Here is a 13,860-nt window from a genome sequence, read left to right as displayed (position 1 = left end):
TTATTTACTTGATCTATCATCAATTGAACCATTGGTTAAAATTAGATCATGGGATCTAACAAGTTAACCAAGGCAATTTAGATCAAGCAATAATAGGTTTTAGAAAACTTACAAACAATCTAAAACACATACTCCTGCAACAAGGTTAGATTTGGATAGTTGGATGTAGGATTTATTTAATTTTAAACATATATTTCGAAAAATGAAATTTAAAATTAAACCTACCATTTTGAAAAATTAGGTTTTGGGTAACCTAAATGTCATTTCAAAATAAATTGCTAACTTTCCTTTTAAATTTCATGTTATTTAATAAATTAAATAATAAAATAGAGAATGGTAAATATATACCCTTTTCTTGTTTTACAATTTAATTTAAGTAAAAATAACAAAATTTAAAAGTTAACAAAAATACCTTATTTTCTCTTTTAAAATTATCATGATTATTTTGATCTTATTCTAATTAAGGTCAAGTTACCAAAAAAAAATTAATATCTGACCTTAAAAAAAAAAAAAAATCAAATTTTAAAGGAAATAAGAAAAGAGGTAAGCAAAACTTGATTTTTCCTATTTTCAAAATCAAATTACACTAATATCTAAAATTAATTTTAAAAAATAAAATTAATTTATTTTTGATAATTAGATTTGAAATTTGAAAAACAAAAATCAATATACAAAACTACACAAAAAATCAGAATTTAATTCCATGAAATAGCATGAAAAATTGAAAAAATTGAAAAATTGGATGAACTGTATGGATGGCATGCCATGCATGCTCATCCGCGCGCGTTCTAGGGGGAATGGCCGAGCTCACACGGCGCAGGGAGGCTGCATGCAGCCATTCCGCGCGCGTGTGATGAGGTTCATCATCCCGATTTTTCCAATTTTCAAAAATTCATAACTAATTCAAATTAAATCGAAATCGAGTTCTGTAAAAAGGTAAATTGCTTAGAATTTTCCAAACTATCCAACAAAAATAATTATAGAGACAGAAAAGTAACTATTTTCCCCAGAATTCACAAACAACAATCAAACATCAATATGACACACAAAGCAACATGATACCATCCAAAACACAAACAAATCGTTTTAAGTCCAAATTTCTTGCAAGCAAATCAATTACCATGGCTCTGGTGCCAGTTGTTGGAAGTTATTTTACCAGAAAATTAGATCTACTCACAAGTATGTTGATTTAACAACCTAAATATGAACTTCTAAAACGATGAAAATTAAACACATAAAAGTATCAGAAATCTTACATTGGGTGCATCGGAATATATGTCTCATCCCACTCAGATCTCTAACCCTTGATTCCTTTCTGTAGCAGAGTATAATCAAGATCTGAGCCCGATAGTCCTTCTTTGTTGTTTCTGAATTCTACACAGCCTTCCTCACTATGATTGAGATATTACTTGATGTGTGTGGGCACTACTAACACTTATAGATTTCGAAACAGTGAAGGAATAGAGAGAGAGAGGGTGGCGGCTCAGAGAGAATTTTCAGAGAGAAAATTCTGTCAAAATAATGTTGTGAATCAGTTGTATTGAAAACTGAAGCCTTTGCCTTCTATTTATAGAAGACCACCCAGGGCTATGATTGAATTAATTGACAGATAAAATTGAAAAAATCAAAGAGAAAAGGAAGCTTGAGTGACCGGCCTAAGCATTGTGGAAACAAGGCTTGCCACTTTTCCAACTTTCCTTTTCCTACACTGATAGTTTCCTGTTTTGTCAAAAACTGCCAATTCCTTTGTTCAACCACATAAATGTCAAATCTAATTATTTAATAATTAAAATTAATTATCAAATAATATATTGTCATTTATTTTATTATTAATAAAACTAATTAAAGTTTCCTAATTAATAAATATGCCCTTCAAAATCTCTATTTACTGTTTTGCCCTTAATAAGTGATAAATTCTCAAATAGACACAGTCTATCTTGAGAATTATAATTGATTAATTAAAATCAATTAAATGAGTCTTACAAGTAATATTATCTCAACTAGTGGGGGGACCATGAGTCTATATATCCGAGCTTCCAATAAGCAGATCTAGAATTTACCACTTAAATTCACTGACTTATTAATTCTTCGTTGAATCCACACATAGAACTCAGAATTGCACTCTCAGTATATAGAATGCTCTATATGTTCCACCATATAGACACATCATTAGTTATCCATTGTTATAATCCTAATGTGATCAATGATCCTCTATATGGATGATTTACACTGTAAAGGGACTAAATTACCGTAACACCCTACAATGTATTTTATCCTTAAAACACTTAACCCTGTATAAATGATATTTCAACTAAGTGAAATGAGTACTCAATCATTTATCTCGTTTGGTTAAGCTCGAAGGAAATCACCCTTTGCTTACTATTCGCCAGATAGAAGCTATAGATTCCATATTTATGTTAGCGCTCCCACTCAATCGTACTACCGTGTTCCCAAAATGTATGTATTGCCCTGACCAAAAATTAGGCTTAACTAACAAATCAAAGAACACGAATAACACTCTTGAGATTGAGCCTAACCATATCAGGATTTCGATCATGTGATCTAGGATCAACTTATGATATTGAATTGAATAGATATTTACGGTAAGTTTCATAAATCTATTTCAAAGTTCAATATCGGTCCATTCCAATGCATACTCCATGCATTCAACCTGAGCTTTACTTTAACCTATGTTTTGGAAAGAACATAGCATTTCTCCAAATGCAAGTAAACTCTGTTGTAGATTATCATATCAGTAAAACCCAGTGTTCTGATAAATCTAGGAATACTTTATTCACATAGTCATGTTTACTTTCCACTGTGTTGACAACACAATAAACATGATCAAGTATGTGAAAGGGGTTTGGATGAATTTATAAATCAAATAGACAAACAATTGATTAAGTGAACCAAAACATACACAAATGAATGAAAAATACTTCTGTTACTTTATTGATATTGAATAATCTGGATTACATTGAAATAGAGTTTTATTTAGGGCATAAAACCCAACAAACTCCCACTTGCACTAATATAAAACAAATCAGTACATTTCAATTAATCCTAAATTCTGATGGTGCTTTTCGAATGAAGTTATTGCCAAGACTTTGGTGAATGGATCAACTAAGTTGTCCTGCGTGTCCACTTTCTCCACCAGTACATCCCCTCTTGCCACATATTCTCTGATAATATGATACTTTCTTTCTATATGCTTACTTCTCTTGTGGCTCCGAGGTTCCTTACTGTTGGCTATAGCTCCATTGTTATCACAAAGCAAGACTAGAGGCTTTTCCATTCCAGGAACTACACCAAGACTGGTGAAGAACTTCCTAAGCCAGACAACCTCTTTAGCTGCTTCAGCCGCAGCTATGTATTCTGCCTCCATGGTAGAATCCGAAGTCGCAGTTTGTTTAGCACTTCTCCAAACCACTGCTCCACCCCCAAGAGTGAACACCAGAAAAATGTGAAACAACAGGCTGATCTTCAGATGCATTTTGAGTGCTGTTCTCAGTGGCCTTTTGAGCAAGAATAGCCATCAACTTTTGACATTGGACACTTGACAAGCTAGAGATAAGATCTCTTTCCATTGAAGGTTCATCAGCCTTTCCTTCTTCAGCTCCTGAGAAGTTAACTCCTGCTGGTTTTCCTGTATTTCCCTTTGCATCTCGGTTAGGAAATTTCCCATGGTATTTATGTGCAGGAGGATATCCATTCAGCTTGTAACACCTCTCAATCGAGTGACCATTCATTCCACAATGAGTACAGTTATACTTAGATCTGAAAGGTTGAACAGCTCCAACAAATTGATTGTTGCTTCCTGATGCTCCTTTATCAATATCAGTGGAACTGTTTGCTGAATTATTGAATCCACTAGTGAGGTTTCTCTGTCTTTCTTCTTGTACAGCAGCAGCATATGCTTTGTTAACACTTGGAAGAGGATCACACATAAGAATCTGTGATCTAACCAAGCTATATGAGTCATTTAAACGAACCAGAAACTCCAGCAACCTGTCTTCTTCTTGATACTCTTGTATCACCTTCATTGCGCCACAAGAGCAAACAGGTTGTGGGCGAAACTCTCTTATTTGATCCCAAAGAGACTTCAAACGAGTATAGTAGGTTGTAACAGAATTGGATCCTTGAACAAGACTTTGCATCGTCTTCTTTGCTTCGAAAATGCGAGGAGCATTCTTTTCCTTGAATCGCTCGTGCAACTCAGCCCAAATTTCAGCAGCGTTATCGTGATACATAATCCTGTCTGCGATCTCATCGGAAATCGCGTGTAAGATCCAAGAAATCACAGTGCTGTTGCAACGACACCAGCTATCATAATCATCGTGATCTTCATCAGGCTGTGGCAACCTACCATTAACGAACTTAACTTTGTTTCTAGCAACCAAAGCTATCAGCATCGACCTTCTCCAAGTGCTGTAATTCTCACTGCCTTTGAGAATTTTAGGAACAAGGACAGCACCTGGATTATCTCCATTCGAAAGAAAGTAGGGATTCGACAAATCGTTTGTAGTAGTCGATCTCGAATTTTCTCCAAGAACAGAATACATATTCGAGTTAAGAGAGTTGTCTTCACCTTCACGATTCGATCGAGTGTGTGCTCCATTACCTCGACCTTGTGCTCAACCTCCTCGAGCCATCGCAGAAACCAGAACAAAACACAGATCAAAGAAGAAGAACAAGAAGAGCACAGAAAACCTGCTCTGATACCATAACAGCTCTGATGAGCTAAACCAGACAAAAACAAACAGAGAAAAACAGAGGATGTATTGAATGAATGATCAGTTCTTGCAATACACAAGAACAAGCTACTTATACCAGTAGCTGGAAGCAAAAATACAGCAAAAACAAATAAAGAAAAGACAGCTCAGCATAACCAACTCCTAACTGAAAACCAACTAACTCAAAACAACTTCTAACTAATCTTGATAGCTAGGCATAAATATCATCTTCTTGATTCAGTTGCGACTAACCCTCTTACATCAGAGATTGAGATCGTATTTTACTCTTTTCTCTCTGTTATTCTTTAATTCTTCCAGGTACATGTGTGAAGCTCCATGAGTGGCGATTCAAAATTTCAATGCAAGACCTGAAGTCGAGTAGTGTGAGCTAAAGGGAGTTCAGCTGCATCTTGGCGAGAAGATATGAAGGTATTCAAATCTAGAGCTTTGTTGAAGGGATTTTAACGAACAAGAAGCAAAGGGATCTTGCTGATCTTACCAAGTATATTTGTAAATTATATAGTGGATGTTACTTATCTCGATTCAGGGAATTCCCAAACACTACCCGGTTTGAATTTTGTTAACGTAGATTTTCGTTAACCAAAATTTGAGTCTCACAGTGATAATTTCGCACAGAAAAAATGAAAGTAGTAAAGTAAGAGATATGAACACAAGGGATTTTTTACGTGGTTTTGCAGTTAAAATTTTGCATGGTCCACGAGTCAATCTTATTAGATTTCTGATAGTTTTCTCAGGGTCTCCCTTGTATGATTTTTTCGTTCCCCTTTTGATCTTACTTGCCACTATTTACAATCACATAGTTGGCAGTTAATTACAAAGTTGATTGTGATCTTTACAACGTTTTCCCCCTGAAATTATGGGATTTGATTACATATCACGTAGTGTAAATGCGGTTATTATTTGAAAATCATATAGCTGTGATTTTCCTGCTTTTACTGGGTCAAAATGATCGTGTATTTAAACACGTCTTTAATTGTTGCATTCTGAGATGTCTCGACAGGAGCTCGGTTCCAGTGACCATGATAGCGAGCGGGAACCTTTTTCCTTATCATTCCGAGGTCGACAATGTACACCTTGTTGCTTCTTTGTTTAAAAGCTTAATGCTTCATTTGTGACAATCGCGGTTCTTATTAACAGAGAGTTTCTCAAAGCTCATTTTGAATGTTAGCTTCTGACTTGTCAAGATTGTACGTCTTACTGAGAAGATGTTTGAAGTGAACTGGGGGAAGTTACAAGAATGAGCCTTCCTATAGCGAGATAAGCACCTCGCTTATTATGTCTCGAGTCCACTCGTCTATTATACTTAGTTTGCACATTATATGCTAAGCGTTTTCACAGTTGATATGCGTCGCTTTCGTCTTCCACTACAAGAAATGTTACTTTTGCCAGCGCATTTTTGTGCTAACAAAAGTTAGTATTGCGCTGGTAAAATAGAATTTACTTGTGACGTGTTGACAAAAGGAGGTTGGCAAATCAATGTTGGCATTAGAACTTTTGCCAGCATAAAATGAAAAAGCGCTGGCAAAAATGACTTTTTCCAGTGCGTAAATGTGCTGGTAAAAGTTAGATTTTAGCCACTGCAAATGTACGCTAGTAAAACTTTGATCTCTTTGCCAGTGCAGTTTGCAAAATGCGCTGGTAAAAGTTACTTTTACCAGCGCAGTAGCGAACTGTGCTTGTAAAAGTGAGTGACATTTCTTGTAGTGTTCCTAGATGTAACAGACTCGATGTCTCGCTATATGCATTCAATGATATATGGTTTTTCGTTAATATACTATAAACAACAATTTGTATATCTTTTCCTCGCATAAGACCTTACAGTCAGCGAGTTGTAAATATACTCTGCTACTTACGCAATTAATGAGTTATTCCATTAAAAGTGATTTTATCGATCCGTATTCCCTTTATCTTGATACGTGTCCTCTACTGAGATGGTAGCCGAATTTCGGGTATAACAAATGTGTTTTCAAATAATGTTTTTTATTTTAGTTTCAGCACTTTACAGCCAATAATTTTAAATGAAATTGAACTAATTGATAAATTGATAATCGGTAATAAATCTACTAGAACTTTGGTTTGACACATCCATTAGTGATAGCTTTGGTTGAAAAACAACGCTAAATCTATTTTTCTATTTTGTAATAATAGGCACAATATTTTACAATTATTTTTATAATTCAAAAGATCAAGAGATAAAAATTAATTCAAGAGTAAAAATCTTATTTATTCTTTTAATTAATTTGAGGTGAGATCATTATGATAAAATTTATATATATGCTATTATTATAATGAGTATAAGTTTATTTGCCCATCATTATTGATGTATAAAATCTACACTAAATATGCTTGGAAAAACACACATTATTAGTTTATTCCCAATTAATTGAAATGTCATTGTTATTCAAAAATAAAATATGAAACTCAAAAGAGTGGAAAAGCATGCACATGTAAGCTGTGTGTAAAGTGCAAGCTTTATAAACTTTAATCATAGGATACACACACAAAACACACACACATATATATATATATATATATATATATATTACATAACTGCAAGTTACACACCACATAGAACATATATATACCTACGGATTATTATTAATTAATTATATATGTTAACTTTTTTCATAATAATCGATATTAAAATTAAAAATTACATATAATAATTTCGATCTATATTTGCTTACCGATTCATTATTAAATCATCATAAAAAGACGTGTCAAAATTGATCAAGTCACCACCATCATCCAAACACACCTTTCCGGCCACAAACACCACAGCCTCATGCACTAGCCTCCCAACTGTGGCACCTTTAACAAAAGAAGATAGCCTCTCCGAAAGGCGGCCACCACTGCCAGGTGGCGGCGGTGGCTGCGGTTGCGGGGACATGTGGTGGTCATGAGGACAAAAGCCATGAGATGTTGGTCTCGATCCATAGTAGGGATATTGGTTGTGAAGATCATGATAGGGCACCATGTTATAATTAAATTCATATGGTGGATAATATGTGTAATTATAATTAAATGGGTTCATATTATTACAAGGAATATTGTAGTAATAATAATGAGGCAAAGATGGTGGTGGTGATGGAGGAGGAGGATACAATATTATTGGATTTTGTTGTTGTTGATAGGAATTATAAGCCATTGAGATTGATCTAGCTAGAGAGTATGTGAATATACTACTTAGATGAGAAGGATTATTTTTGGATTTGATAAAGTAAATCAATATCTATCACTACTTTTATATACACATATTAATTGCATGCATACAATAAATTACGTAAAAGAAGGGTTTAATTATATTGAATGTACAAGAATATTAGCTATTGATAATTCCAAAACATATGTACATCACATTTTGATGAGGATCCTAAATTTTTACTATTTGGGGCTTATATATTTATATTATTAAAAAATATTTACATATATTATATTGACTCTTATTAGATTTATTTAATTTTGTTGGGATTTTTCCACTATTTTAATCTATAATTATTAAATTAAAAAAAAATTAATTTTTTAAAAGACAATATTTTTATTAATTGATTTTGATGGGTTGTCTAGAGAATAATCTATACGTGTATTTTTAGAAGCTAATGAATAATGTGAGTAGTGGAAATACTATATTTGCAAACTGCAAACTCACAACAAAATTTAACTAAAAGCAAGAATTTTTTATGCAAATTGAATGATCATATGGGGTAAATGTTGCAACTGATCATTATAAATTATTAAGGATTGAATAAGTATTATATATATATATTTAGGGATATGATTTTATCCCGTGATTGTACTTTCACGGAATACATTCCGTGATGTACGACAGTCGTTAGATGAGAGAGTTATTTGATCTGAGGGCTGAAATTGATCTAAGGGTAATTAAGGTTAAAATAGTAATGTACTCTGACACTCATCTAATGTACCTTGAGACTCATCTAATGTACCACAGAATACATTCTGTAAAAGTACATCACAGTACAAAATCGTGTCCGTATATATTTATATGATAACAATTTTTCCATAAATGGAAGATCACTGCAATGTACCTAAAACTACAATAACAAATTTGGCAGTAATACTACTGTCCTTGTAGCCTTATTGTACACATTTTATTGTTAATTAATCAATCAATTTTGTTTGAATACCTTATTACACGCACTTAGGAAATTTTTATAAGAAAAAGTAGTACAAAAGGAAAAGAAAAGAGATTAAAAATATACATATCAATATTTTAATACTGGGGGTTGTTTTTCAATCGTTGCTTTGAGCTTTATAAAAGATTACTTTAATTAGTTTAGTGAACCTAACAATTGTTCGAGCACTTTCATGCATGCACATATTTATAGTATTTAAATAATGATTAGTGGACCTCATTGATCGATCGATTTCATGCACTCATGACATATATAATAATTTGTTCCAGTTAGCTAGTTATTAATTGTCACTTCTCCATTTCCCCACTATTATATACCACTATTTACAGTTTTTAAAACCTTTTAGCATTGATTTTGATTAAATTTACCACCGACATTAGTCTAAACGACGTTACAGGGTCAAATATAACCGACGCCATAGTATACACTATGACGTCGATTATTAATATATAACAGACACCATATACATTAAGAATTGACGGTAAAGGCTTAAAAACCAACGCCATAGTATTAAAAATTAATTTATTTTTCCAGTTTAAAATTTATTACAAATTCATAAATTTAATTTATTTAAATTATATATTTATAAATTTATAATAAATATTATTTAAACTAAATTAAATATTTATTTTTTAAAAGCTAAAATATATATTTATTTATTTAAATTAATTTTATGACTAGCCAATATACTTAAATTAATTTCATGGAAGCAATTAAAAAAATTACAATTATATTACACAAATATTTTAAAATTAGACCTCAAAGTATTAACAAGTTAATATATTTAATTAAACATATGAAAATTACAAGTTAACCTAAAAAAATAAGCTAGAGAAGAAAAATTCTTATACATTATAGCATCAATCGACCAAGCCTTCGTGAATCACCGCCAGTAATCTCTATCAACTGTCGTTGTAACGGTAACAATTCAGTTTTTGCATCGTATGTCTTCTTTTCCCCAAACTGTGAAAAGAAGTAAATATTTATATTAGTATATGTATATTATTGTTTGTTAAATAAAATAATTAACAATTAAAACTTACAACTTTTTGATTGTTTATAAACGGTTAGGGTTTCCACGTGTGAAGATGTCACTCATGTATTTCAATACATAAAAACTATACTCTTGGTTTTTAGGTTGTCTTAGACAATTTGCTAGTAAAATTTCTGGTCACGCCCCAAAAAATGCATTTGATACTCTTATAATCTCGTATACTCTGTTTTAAAAATTATATTAACATTATAATTTATTAACATATATATATAACTTAGTTAATAAATAGATTTGTTACATAAAGAGTAATTATATTATAATTACCTTTTTAATATTGCATTAATTTGAGGGAAACTTTATGGCTATGTATACGGTCTAAATGGATAATTTTCTCTGACGCAACAACCTCTAGCATCCAATGCGCACTAAAAAATATTTTGGGATGTATATAAGATAGTGTAAAAATAATTTCAAGTTATAGTATAGAAAATAATTTCAAGTTATAGTATAGAAAATAATTTTAAATTATCTCTTAAGTAGTGTTTACCTGATCTTCCAAGGACTAAAGAACATTTGGTGTTGGCTATTCATCGATGATAACTAATGAGTCAATCCTTCTGATGCATTCTTAAAAGACTTTGCCTTCTCTAAATTGTTCTGACCGTTCACTGCAAGAAGCTCTGGGCCGTAAAACTTGAAAACTCATCTCAAATCATGTAAGCCCTCCTAGATGTGCCTGCGTTAAATTATTAAATATTAGTATTTTATAATAATTTCAGTAAAATTTGATATATAAGGTTAATTAGATTAGAGAAGAGTATACATCATTCCAAAAAGTATTCCCTGGTTGCTGATGAAGTCACACACGCCACCTGCTACAAATTTTCTCTAGATATCGTGGTTTGGCTACGAGGTGCTATGAAACCACGTGGTACCCAAATTGGGATTATCGCATTTTCTCCTTGATTCTCAGAAATTCTTCAACCATCCATTTGAGTACCTTGGGGAATAGTGCCATGACCTCTGGTGTAATTAATAAACCTGCTTGATCACCATTGTCTTTTCGACAAGGCACGGGACCTTTTCCCTTTAACACATCAAGTCTTGATGGTGGTTGAGCTAATGGATTCTATACAAAACACCATATAATATATCAAAACTGATCCTAATTTTACCAAATTTTTGACAGCATAACGACTGTAATTGATCGTCTCCAAAAATTTTAAACATGCCTAATAACAAACAAAATCGATAATATAATTGATTATCCATCCATTCGACTGTAGTACATGTATTCGCAGAACCTACTTCACTATGGTTGAATATTTAAGATATTCAAACTCCACTAAGCATTGATAATTAACTAATAACAAAAATTACCTCGGGTGTTAAAATTAGGTATTTAGATCAAGGAAGGAACATGTTTGCTACTTCCTTAACAAATTAATATGCATTCCTCAATTGAGATTGGAATTTCAGCATCCTCCTGTAGCATTTATGAAATGAGAACCCAGGCATATGAATCATCGTAAGAAAAAGTGTGAACTGTGATTTAACCCTCATGTTCGTACAGATAAGCTCGGGCCACTATGTTGCCGATATTGTTTGAGCAGAGGAATATACTATCTAATTAGCTGCCCTCTGTTCAACAAAATTGTACATGATAGGTGGCTCATATAGGGAAACAAACTCCTAAGCATAATTTTGTGGACCTTCATCCTCCTGAGCATGTTATTATGAAACATACGCCTGATGAGCCACCTGTCCTTCTTCCACATCCTCATCCTCATTCTACTCTTGTTCGGCAACATTTTTCTTTTGTTTAAGGAATTCGATTTCTACTTTTAATTTCTTAATCTCATTTGTTTTAGAGCCACGACATCAGAAACTTCCCTTTTCCAAGTGCCAAATAGTTTAGACGACGACAAGGAACTTTGCAAATTAATAAATAAAGTTAGCTATAATTTATTTTGTATAACTAATGAAAAAAATATTTTTTAAGTACTAGAATACACAACAGCCCTGACACATCCAGGATGCTCTGGTGTCCCGAGCGCCTGCATCAGAATGTCATTTTGGCCATGGACCTGAACTTGTCCCTGACTAATTAACTTGCTCATCTAGTTGAGCCTAATGCACATATTCAAGCAATTAGTATATGATTTATATATATATTAACTCATTATTACTTAATCAATGATTAATATATACTTACTATCTTATCAGAAAATTCCTTGTCGTAATCAGTGACAAGTTTTATTTTCTTAGTCCGTGATTTGATCCAAACACGATGGCGTGGGGGATCCTAAACCTCAAGGTCCTTTTTCTGCATTATTTTACAAATAAATTTAATGAGTACTATTACATTTTGATGCACATTGCTAGAAAATCATTATATTAATTACTTACCACATCTTCTCTTACGTTCACCATTCTGCTCTGACCACTTTGATGTTTGGATTAGTTTTTTACCGATCGTTCTCTTTGTACTTTACTTAATTCCTACCATGGAAATAAAAATACGTCAGCTACTAGCACTTGTATTTAAAAGTTTTAGTACAAATATAATTAGTACTTGAAATTTAGGAGTTAGGCGACTTTGAACAAATTTCAACCAGTCATTTTTGTCGATTTCAGGATGCTTTTTAGGGATGTATGCCAACCGTTGCAAATCATTTTTTTTCTAATGCAAGCATAATGATGTCCTTGGTCATTCTGTTCTTGAAATCTTTCATTAACTTCCCACTAATGACCATGCAACTATGTTTGAAATCATCATAAACTATAAAATCTGTCTAGTTTTAAGGTAAATAAACATGATTGGAGTCAACATTTAAATTAATCAAACACAAATCAAAATTCTAGCAAATAACTGCTTACCTATATATCTTTCTAAATTTTATTTTTAAGTTCAGGGTTGACCTACTTCCAATTTTCATAGGACAGCCCAATCGTCATACGACTTCTAACTCCTAAAGTTAATACTTGATTGGCATAGTTTCTACCACAATACTCTCCTTTATCGTTGACAAGGAGAAGAAGCCTTTTTCCTTGGTCCATCAACTTACTAACTTCGTTCATCTCAATTCTATCTCGTTTAGGTATCGCCCAAGGATTCTCTAGTGCTAGGTCCAAATCTGAATCTGAGCCTGAACCTGCGTTTGTCATATCTACACCATTAACAAATAATATAAAGTTAGCTATAACAGAGCAACTACATAAAAAAAAAACAGTATCAAAAGTAAGTTATAAAAAATAGTAACTACATATCATCTACCCCCGCTTCCCTAATGGATATGGATCATTAACTAAGTATTTGGCATGCCAATACGAAGTAGCATAACTTCTATTGAAACTTCTTAAATACATATGATTCTTAATCATAGTAATATTTTCTTTATATCTATTACAACAATCTACACATGGATAATAAATACGTTTGGGATTTTTGAAATTCTTTAGGAAAAACTCTATTAATGTATCGAATTCTACTTGAAATTGCAGTGTGTCTCTCTCCTCAGACATTTATGATTTATCTATAACAAAAATTCTAACAATTTTTTTTTAGTATTTAGTAACTAATTATAACTAGTTACTACTTACATAATATAACTAGAATTCTCACAATTATTTTTATATTAATTTATATATTACTATAATTCCTGTTTTAGTCTAGTATCATATTTATTAAATTACTCATTTTAAATATTAGCATGATAACTAGTAACTAATTGTATATAGTTACTAGTTATATAAGTTGTAATTATTAACTAACTAGTTTCTTACAACTAGCTATTAATTAACTAATTATTTGTGTTATGCGTAACACTTTTTTTTTTTTTTTAATATTTATGCATTTTTAGTAAAATTTATCTTAATATCAAATTTTCAGCAACATAACGAATATAATTAGACCTTCTTAAAAAATTTAAACATACCTAAAATAACAAACAAA

The sequence above is a fragment of the Cannabis sativa genome, chromosome 6 (genome assembly GCF_029168945.1).
Source record: "Cannabis sativa cultivar Pink pepper isolate KNU-18-1 chromosome 6, ASM2916894v1, whole genome shotgun sequence".
Lineage (NCBI taxonomy): Eukaryota > Viridiplantae > Streptophyta > Magnoliopsida > Rosales > Cannabaceae > Cannabis > Cannabis sativa.
This window is presented reverse-complemented; position numbering follows the sequence as displayed.